This window comes from Onychomys torridus, chromosome 16 (genome assembly GCF_903995425.1).
Source record: "Onychomys torridus chromosome 16, mOncTor1.1, whole genome shotgun sequence".
Taxonomy (NCBI): domain Eukaryota; kingdom Metazoa; phylum Chordata; class Mammalia; order Rodentia; family Cricetidae; genus Onychomys; species Onychomys torridus.
This window is the reverse complement of record NC_050458.1, coordinates 58,144,564-58,154,303: the sequence shown is the minus strand read 5'-3', so window position 1 is coordinate 58,154,303 and position 9,740 is coordinate 58,144,564. Positions and strand designations below refer to the sequence as shown.

Here is a 9,740-nt window from a genome sequence, read left to right as displayed (position 1 = left end):
GGAAATGACGTGAGAAGATACACAAATACTTTACAAAAAATGTCCTGGAAGCCCATCTGGCCTGAAGCTGGGACTTGCTAGGTACCGTTAAGTGCTTTTGCTTTGCTCTGGTGTTGCTCAGGAGCCTGTGTTGTTTTGTTTTGTTTTAAAGGAAAAGGTGAATAGTAGAATTACAACAAGGGTGAGATATTAGAGAAACAGAAAGTTATTTTCAGAAACCAGAATAAAAGGAAACTGGGTTTCGGAGGCAAGGAACAACTACTCCAGCATGTCTTTATTTTACAGCCTAGAGAACACAAACCAAGGGCTGGGGGATGAGCTAACTCTATAAAACTGGCCACCAGCTGTCCAGTTGCTTCCAGAGAAGAAAACAAGTTGTTCTCTGCCCCTAAGCCCCAGGAGGCCCCACAGCTCTCAGAAAAAGGCACTCCTCGGTTCTCTTGAAGTCACAAAACACAGGCAGAATATTAGTGTGGCCATGCCTTTGTGAACATCCTGGCAAACCAGGTTAGAAGGAAACCCTTTCTCCTGCTTCCTGTAGCTCCAACCTGCCCGGGACTGCTCTCACACACCTCCAACAGGGACTGCGTTGGCTTCCATTCACTTCTCTTTCACAGTTTGAGACCTGAGTTTCTGGGCCCTGAGTGCTTGGGCCCAGGAGGAGAAGAAAGAAAAAGAGGACGCACAGTTCAGACGTGACCTACACCGAGGCAAATGTCAGCAGCGCTTTGGCTTTGCGAGGGCAAAGGCCAGCTCTGCTGTGGGGTTTCTTCAGGTCTGAGGCTGTTTACCCAGCCGCTTAGACTGCACTCACCAGCAACTGCCTCTCCTCCATTCACACAAACCCTCCCTCTGCGGGGCGAGCGGTCTCTAACCATTGGCAGATGTCTTCTCAGGTTGGCCTGGGCAGATGTCCCCCACCTGGGGCTCCATGCTTCATCTATGATGGCCTTGCATTTGGACTGGTTTCAGAGGACACAGTCCCTTCAAGGCAGAAGCATCTCTCTTGTTTGACACCCTCTCTGTGTCCACTGGTTCCTGGGTGCCCAGAACCCCATTCTTCTCTTACTGCTGCATCACCTCACTTTGTTCTCTCTGGTCTCGCAATATAGAGGCCAGGTGCACTCTAGGGAGCTTCCCAGCCTTCAGCATTGCACTGGGACTGCAGAGGCTTCCTGAACAAACTGCCTCTCCTGTGTGCACGTGGCCATTGTTGGATTTACAGACTCCCATCAGGTCATCTGATCAGCCCCAATATGTATTTATATATGAACATACATGCATGTTCTGTTCCTCTTGAGAACCTTGACAACAAAGACACCACCTCCTTGTCGACATAAAATATTATACTAAATTTTGGATCAGGGCGTAAAATTGCATATAAAGTCTCATCATTATTGCTTTGCCCTAGAGCTCTTTGGGTAGACCAGGTAGGTATAGCTCAATTCACAGCTGTCTCCTGCTTGAGCTTCCTGAGCCCAGGGATCATAAGCACCTGGACGGCACACCTGGCTCACTGCCTTAAAAACTCCACAGAAGAACTATTTCCAGGACTAAGTGTTCTCAAGTGTGATCTTTTTGAATAGTGGTGGTCTGAATGAGAATGGCCTCCACAGATTGAGAGGTGTGTCTTTGTTGGAGGAGGTGTGTGACGGGGGTGGGAGGTGGGGTTGGAGGTTTCAAATGCCCACACCGTTCCCTTGTGCTTGTAGATCAGACGTAAGCTCTCAGCTACTGCTCCACTGCCATGCCTGCCAGCAAGCTGCCATGATGGTCGCGGACTTGCCCTCAGAAACTGTAATCCCCCGGCAAACTCTTCCTTTCATAAGCTGTCTTGATCATGCTGTCTTCACAGCAATGGAAGAGTAACTCAGACAGTAGCAAAATAAACATGCAACGTTTTAGATGTGCCGGGCGGCGGTGGCCCACGCCTTTGATCCCGGCACTCGGGAGGCAGAGGCAGGAGGATCTCTGTGAGTTCGAGGCCAGCCTGGTCTACAGAGTGAGTTCCAAGACAGGTGCAAAGCTACACAGAGAAACCCTGTATTGGGAAACCAAAAATTAAATGTAGAATTAAGATATAATCCAATTAATTCTACTCCAGTGACACACCCAAGAGGACTGAAATCAATGACTTAAAAGGATTTAAATGCTCGTGTTCACAACATCACCTTTCAAAACACCCTAACTGGGGAAGCAACCTAAGCACCATGGAGACAAATGGGTGAGAAAGTAGTATAGACGTCTGCGAGGATGGTCATCTTCATTAGCTCCTCCACTAGGTTTAGAACCACCATCCAGACTCACCTCTCTGAGTGTCAGCGTTGAGTGTCTCCAGAAGGTTTAACGAGCAAGGAAGACCCGCCCTGCAAGGGGGCAGCACCATTCCTTAGGCTGCGGTCACTCCCCTCTGCTTTCCAACTAGGGGTAGGTAGGGTATGGGCAGCCCCCACACCTGCCTGTGATGTCTTTCCTGCCATGATGGACTGTGGCCTTAAACTGTGAGAAAACAAGCCATCCCTCCCTACTGGTGATTTTGTCCTGTCTTTTCATAGGTGTGAGGAAAATTATGGTATCTGTTATAATACAGTGGGCTACGACTCCACAGTAAAGGGGAAGGAAATTCTCATACAGTTTCAACCTCAAAGACAGAAGTGGAACCAGTAAGGCATGCAGGACACTCTGCGACTGTAGGTACACGGTAGTCAGATTCCTCAAGATGGAAGTGAAACATGCCAGGCACGAAGGGCATTGTGTAACTGTAGATACACAGTGGTCAGATTCCTCAAGACGGAAGTGAAATGGTGGCTGCCAGAGGTTGGGACGAGGAACGTTAGTCATTGTTTAACATTTCCCCTTTGAAAGCAGAAAGTGTGTGGAAATGTTGGTGGTGCTTATATTCACCTAAGAAGGTGAATATACTTCACGATGCTGAATCGCACACCTAAAAATAGTTAAAATCATAAATTTTAGTTACTTGTATTTCACAATAAGTAAGCATACCAAAACCAGTTCATGAGGGCTTGGGGATGTGGCACAGTGGTAGAGTGTGTGGACATGCGCAAAGTCCTGAGTTCAGTTCCCACAGCCAGGGGCAAAAAAGACTGCTCATGTAAAGATCTAATAGTTTCTGAGTCAAGGGAAACTATCACCATTTTATATACAACTAATAAATACAACTGAAACTTGACAGCATGGAGGGCGGTCCATTCCTGTAACCCCAGCCCGGGGGAGAGCAAGGCAAGATGATCCTAAATTTGATGTCTGTCTGGGCTACGCAGAGGGACATCAACACAACCCAAAGTCCAACACTTTTCAACCCCAAAAGTCCTAACCTCTCAAATAAAATCTTAATGGCAGAAACTGACCCACTTTATAAAACCACTTATAAATAATACAAGAACTTCATTACCAAATGTCTATTAGATTGGATTTAAAGATTAACTATTAATTTATAATGCTTAAGATAGCATGGGCTCAACAAAAGGAACACACACGTTGACCAATAGAACCTAATAGAGCTGTGCAATCAACCCTTCAAAACATGGTAAGTTGATTCTGCACAATCGTGTGAGGGCAATTCAACAGGAAAGGGCTAATAATCTCAGTTAATAGATATTTTGGAGCAACTAGATCCAATGTGAAACATACACCTTCCTCCACGTTCTAATCTTTATAAGAAAGTTTGCTCAAATGAATCACACCTTGAATGTAAACTTAAAAAATCTTAAAAGAGGGGGCCAAGGAGATGGCTAATGTTTAAAGTGCTTGCTGCACAAATGTGAGTTCAATTGTAAGAACTCACATATAAAAGCTGAGTGTGGTGGCACATGCTTATAATTCCAGCACCAAGGAGGCAGGGGCAGGCAGATTCCTAGTGTTTCCTGGCCCTTTATCCTAGCCTATTCTGCTTGGCAGTTTCCACTTCAATGAGGAACCCTGGATCAAAACAACAACAATAAAAACACTCCAAAAGATAGATAGATTGATTGATAGATACATAGATGGTAGATTGTTGTGGAATATTCCTTGACACCATGTGAAAATATGTCACTGTGATTGGTTTTATAAAAAACTAAATGGCCAATACCCTGGTAGGAGTTCTGGGGCAGAGAGAATGCTGGGAAGAAGGGAGGAGTCATCAGCCAGATGAAGGGGGGTAAGACAAGTAAATGTCATGAGTCATGTAGCAACACATAGATGAATAGAAATGAGTTAATTTAAGTTATATGAGCTAGTGGGACAAGCCTAAGCTATTGGCCAAGGTTTTATAATTAACAGTAAGTCTCTGTGTCATGATTTGGTAGCTGACTGGTAGGACAGAAAAATCCACCTACAATAGATAGATAGATAGATAGATAGATAGATAGATAGATAGATAGATAGATGAAAAATCCACCTACAATACATAGATAGATAGACAGACAGATAGAAAGAAAGAAAAGAAAATAGCTCCTGGGGAAAGAAAACTAATACCACATTCATTCTGTGCCTCTAACACATGCATGAATACTCACTAACACATATAAGCATGTGTATATACAAGAATGAACACACACATATACAAATACAATATTCTATGCAACAGGTTCCAGATTAAAAGGAATATATTGTTTGATTTTATTTGTATGACATTATGTTGTGTGATGAAACTTTTCCTGGGGAGATGCAGCACATATGTATGTACTCCAGATAGGGAACTCATGACAGACAAACGTACAGATACCACCGAAGTCCAATTTGGAAAACTGATGAGTTTCATTAGGGCTACTTAAAGGACTATGGGTGAGGGGTCACTTACAGGAGCAGAAATGACTCAAAGATAGCTGCATTAGCAAAGCCCACCCCAGCATGGGTGACAGCTCACAAAGCCGGGAACCTGGAGCACACTGCATAGCCTGCAGGCAGCTCAGCATGTTTGGACAGTGTCCTTTCCAAGTGACTCAGTTGCTCTAATCCTCTCCCAGGCAGCTCAGCCTAGAGAAGTTTCTGCTTCTTCCAGGCAGCTGGTCTGGTCTCAGAGTCTTCACTGCAACTCAACTTTCTGAGTCTTCCGGGAAGTTTGGCTCATTGGAGTGTCTTCTTAGCAGCTAAAATTACCTTCCAGTGGAGGGGGACCCCTAGCTTCTGTTGCTTGTTCTGGCAGGGGAATCCGGTCAGTTTCAGGGACTTCCTGAAACTCTTTTCAGTTGTGACCTTCCTGCCTAAGGAACTTCCTGCAGCATGGGATGTGTCAACCTTGGAGGAAACTGTTACACAACACACTCCAGGAAAAGTGAGTTAGGGTGGGGAATAGTAGATCAGTAGCTGCCAGAGGTTAAATTTAGGGGAGGGAGTAACCATACCGGATAGCAGGTGGCAAGTTTGGCATCTTGACGATATAATATGATCATGATTCCATGACTACACATTATCCAAAATTCATTAAATTAATTTCACTTGTACATGTGCACACGCACACACACACACACACACACACACATACACACACACACACACACACACACACACACACACACACACGTAGAGAGTTTTGTTTTTGAGAAAGGGTCTCACTGTGTAACCCGGTTGTCCTGGAACTCACTATGTAGGCCAGGCTGGCCTTCAACTGAGAGATCTGCCTGCCCCTGCCTCTGCCTCTGGAATTAAAGGTGTGTGCCACCACACCTGGCACTACAGAGAATTTTTGTATACATATTTGTCTTCCCATTTAAACTTAAAATTAATAATTGGATTTGCAAAATTTTAGGTAGCTTCAAATTCATAAAATTCTACTATTTTGAAGTAGTTCAGGAATTTATCAGTTCAACAATTTAGAAATATAGACTAAGTATGTTAGTTCACACCTGTAATCTCTGAACTGGTGGGGCAGAGAAAGATTGTCACAAATTTGGGGCTAGTCTGGTCTTCAGTGTGAGACCCTGAAGGTTTTAAGTCCTGGACAAATCTCCAGTGCTAGAGGGTTGAGATAGGTGGATCCCTGGAGCTTGATGGCCATTTAGCCTAGCTGAATTGGTCAGCTCCTGTTTTAGTAAAAGATGGAGAGTGATTGAGGATGATATCTAACTTCATTTTACACACACACACACACACACACACACACACACACACACCATACAGATGAATACACACACAAAGAAAAACATATCACATTACAGGCACATGCTTGTAATTCCAGCCCTTAGAGTCTGAGGTAAGAAGACCATAAATTCAAGTCGTGAGGTCTTGTCTTAAAATATTAAAAAACAAAACAAAGCATACATCTGTGAAGATCACCATTTATCTTTTCCCTGCAATAATTACAATGATAGGATCTGTTGGGACCTGTAGTGTCGGCCGCTGTCCCCAGCAGTGTTACGTGAGCCACGGCCTTGATTCAAATACAAACTATAACCCAAGCTGTGGGTGGTGGCACGCACCACCCAAAAACCTTCACTCAAAAGGCCGAGGCTGGAGGATTACCAACTTGAGATGGTCCTGGGCTACCAGGTGAGACCCAGCTTCAAAAACTAAGAGGGGCTGGGTGGTGGTGGCGCACACCTTTAATCCCAGCACTCGGGAGGCAGAGGCAGGCGGATCTCTGTGAGTTCAAGGCCAGCCTGGTCTCCAAAGTGAGTTCCAGAAAATCTAAGAGGGGTTCTGGCAGGATGGCTCAGTGGGGAAGGCAGCGGTTGGCAAGCATGATAACCAGAGTTTGATCCCTGGGGTCCTCATATACAAGAAGAGGACCCATCCACACACATTATTGTCTGGCTTCCACGGGTGCAGCGTAACACAATAAATGAGTGTTGTAAAAAACACCCAAAACAACAACAAACTCCGACCAACCAATGCCTGGCAGGGCATTAGTGACCCGTAGTGAGGGGTCCTGTTAAGCAGCCATGATACCCCATAGGAGCACTCACTGGGCTGAGGGGTGGTGAGCTCCCTAATAATCCCACTAAGATCCCTGGGCTCTCTAACTTGAGAATAGACTCTGTGCCACCCTACCTCCGTTCCCTTTTTCCTCAAGCCTCCCTGGCAGTTACACAAAGGACTACTGGAAAAGCAAATGTTTATAAGAACACACTGGGTGCCAGCCATGGTTCTTCGTGTATATCAACCCAAAGATTACCTGTCTCTACCATTCCCATTTCATAGGTAGGGAAACTGAGGTACAGAAATGCAAGTAACTCGTCCAGTATTTTCTAATCCATAAGTGGTGGAGCTTATGTTAAAGAGTTTATCTTCCTCTAGAGTCCAGCATTTCTAATGAACTATCTCAGAAAAAAACTGTTTAACAATCATAATAACCCTAAACATGTATATTATTACCCTGTTTTAAAGATGTGAAAACTGAGGCACAGATTAAATACCCAAGGTTACAGAGCTAGTACGTTTCAGAGCCAGGATTTACACGTCTCCTTCTGAGAAGGAGTTTAAGTAACTGGGACTGGCTACAAATTGGCGATCACCCTGCTTCAGCTTCCTGCGTGCTGGGATCAACAGCATGCTTGATGGCCTGGGCTATAGCAAGAGACCGTGTCTCAGAAAACTACAATGTTCCTCCTTCGACCTCAGCCCAGGGCTTCTGCTCTAGACACGGTGTCCCACTCCTGCTACTGGAGGATGATGTGGGCACTGAGGTTTTCTTAAGTGCCCTTCTGAGGGGTCAGGGAGTAGTGAAAAGGGAATTCGACTGAATCCCAGGAAGGAAAGCACACCCCAAGAGCCTACTGGTACCCCTGAGCCCACTGACACCACCTACAGGAACCTCCAGCACCAGAGGACAACACATGCACCGTGCTAGACCTGAACAGCAGCCTCTGCAAGTTCAGGATGCTGCAGCCTTCTCCCAGAGTCTCCTTTGCACAGAGCTCAGCTCAGTTAACCCCATGTTGGACCCATGAATTGCTGCTGTGAGAACAAAAGTCAGGGGCACAGCGACAGACAAAAATAAAATACAACTAACCTAAGAAGTGTCAAGTCATATTTAAAATATCACACGCACCATATGAAGTGTTATTGGATATATTATTTATAGGATGTGTTTGCTTCTAGAATATATTAATGAAGGGTGTTATTTGGGGAAGTTTGGATGTTTTCATTAGCATATATCAATTATTCATAAAGAGTTTCATGATGATATTCCATGCATGTATGTAATATATTACGGTCATATTAAAAATACAGACTCCTTCATGGATTGTGTACATCCTTGTTCAGGGGCCATGTTACTCTTGTTTGTTGTTTGAATTTTAGTATTTGTGCTTCTGAAGCAGGCACAGCACTATTTTTGCCATATTTATACATAGATGCCATTTCCCTTTGTTCTTAGTTACCTCTCCCCGCATCCCTCCCCTCCCTGCACACGGTCCCTCTTTCTGCACTGATGGCAAAGGTGTTATTCTGCTCACAGATACACACACACACACACACACACACACACACACACACACACACACACGGGCTGGGCGGTGGTGGAGCACGCCTTTAATCCCAGCACTTGGAAGGCAGAGGCAGGCCAGCCTGGGTTACAGAGTTCCAGCACAGGCTCCAAAGCTACAAAGAAAAAACAAACAAACAAACAAAACAATAAAAGAATAGTGCTTCATCTCCCTGCTGATATACAGACACTAACCCAATTATTTTCTTTTTTCTTTTTTGATAAAGGATTATGTAGTCTTGACTATACTGGAGTTTACTATGTAGACCAGGCTGGCCTCAAACTCACACAAGTCCACCTGCCTCTACTTCCTGAGTACTGGGATTAAAATCATGTGCCACCACACTTGGCCTCCAGTCATTTTCTTAGGAAATTTTTAGAACAAAAGATTGAGAATCTCCCTTAAATATTACTCTCCATGTCTGAGGAAAAAATGTTTCTCCACTGAGAAATTTAATAGTGCAGCTATATTCATGCTTTTTATTTATTTTTTGGCAAAGGCATTTTTAGGTATTTCTAAATTTTTCAGATGTCACAGTAGAAATTTCTAGGTCAAATATATTAATGGAAAGATATTTAAAATATATTTGACCTTACCATGGGTTCTAAGTGTAGCTACAATGTATTTCACACTAAAGCTTATAAACTAATTTAGCAAGTGGCTGGGTGAAATCTTTACTGAGTTTATTAAAATGCCGTTTGACAGTAAATTCAACCTCATGAACACTCTGTGCTTTGGGTTTTACATGGGGCTGCTTCTCTGTGCTCCTTTAATACCTGCGGTGCTGACGGGCAAAAACACACCAAGATATCAGTGTATGGTAACTGTAGAGAACCACGAACTTTCCATCCTGAGACCCTGTCTGCTTTTAGTGATACTGAACCTAAAATTCCCTGCAGTTTTAGAAATGTGCATACACCAAGTAACTCTTTCTAGTGAGGGTCAGCTTCTCTTTTGTAATCCTGGACATTCCACAAGGACATCTTATCCCAGGGCATTTGTTAAGCACCTTAAATGACTCGAAGAAGAACTGGTAGATATAAAATTTTATTATTAAGAAAATACAGAGATAGGGGCTGGAGAGATGGCTCAGCAGTTAAGAGCACTCACTGCTCCTGCAGAGGAGCTGAGTTAAAATCCCAGCAGCATGTCAGGTGGCTCACAATTGCCTGTTAAAGCCAGTCCCGGGCAATTTGAGACTCTCTGAAGGAACTGCATGCATGTGCATGTGCTTGAGTGTGAACAGACACGCACATATTAAAAAGAAAAGCCAAGCACAGCAGCATATATCTGTAATCTCAGTGCTAGGGAGGT

The 9,740-nt window shown here is 44.2% G+C and overlaps 1 non-coding gene across 1 annotated transcript; it reads right to left on the bottom strand.

Moving 5' to 3' along the window:
• Positions 1 to 8,162: 8,162 nt before the first annotated feature.
• Positions 8,163 to 8,265, bottom strand: LOC118597579. The gene has a single exon (XR_004946871.1). It is a non-coding gene; the product is annotated as a U6 spliceosomal RNA (small nuclear RNA).
• Positions 8,266 to 9,740: the final 1,475 nt, after the last annotated feature.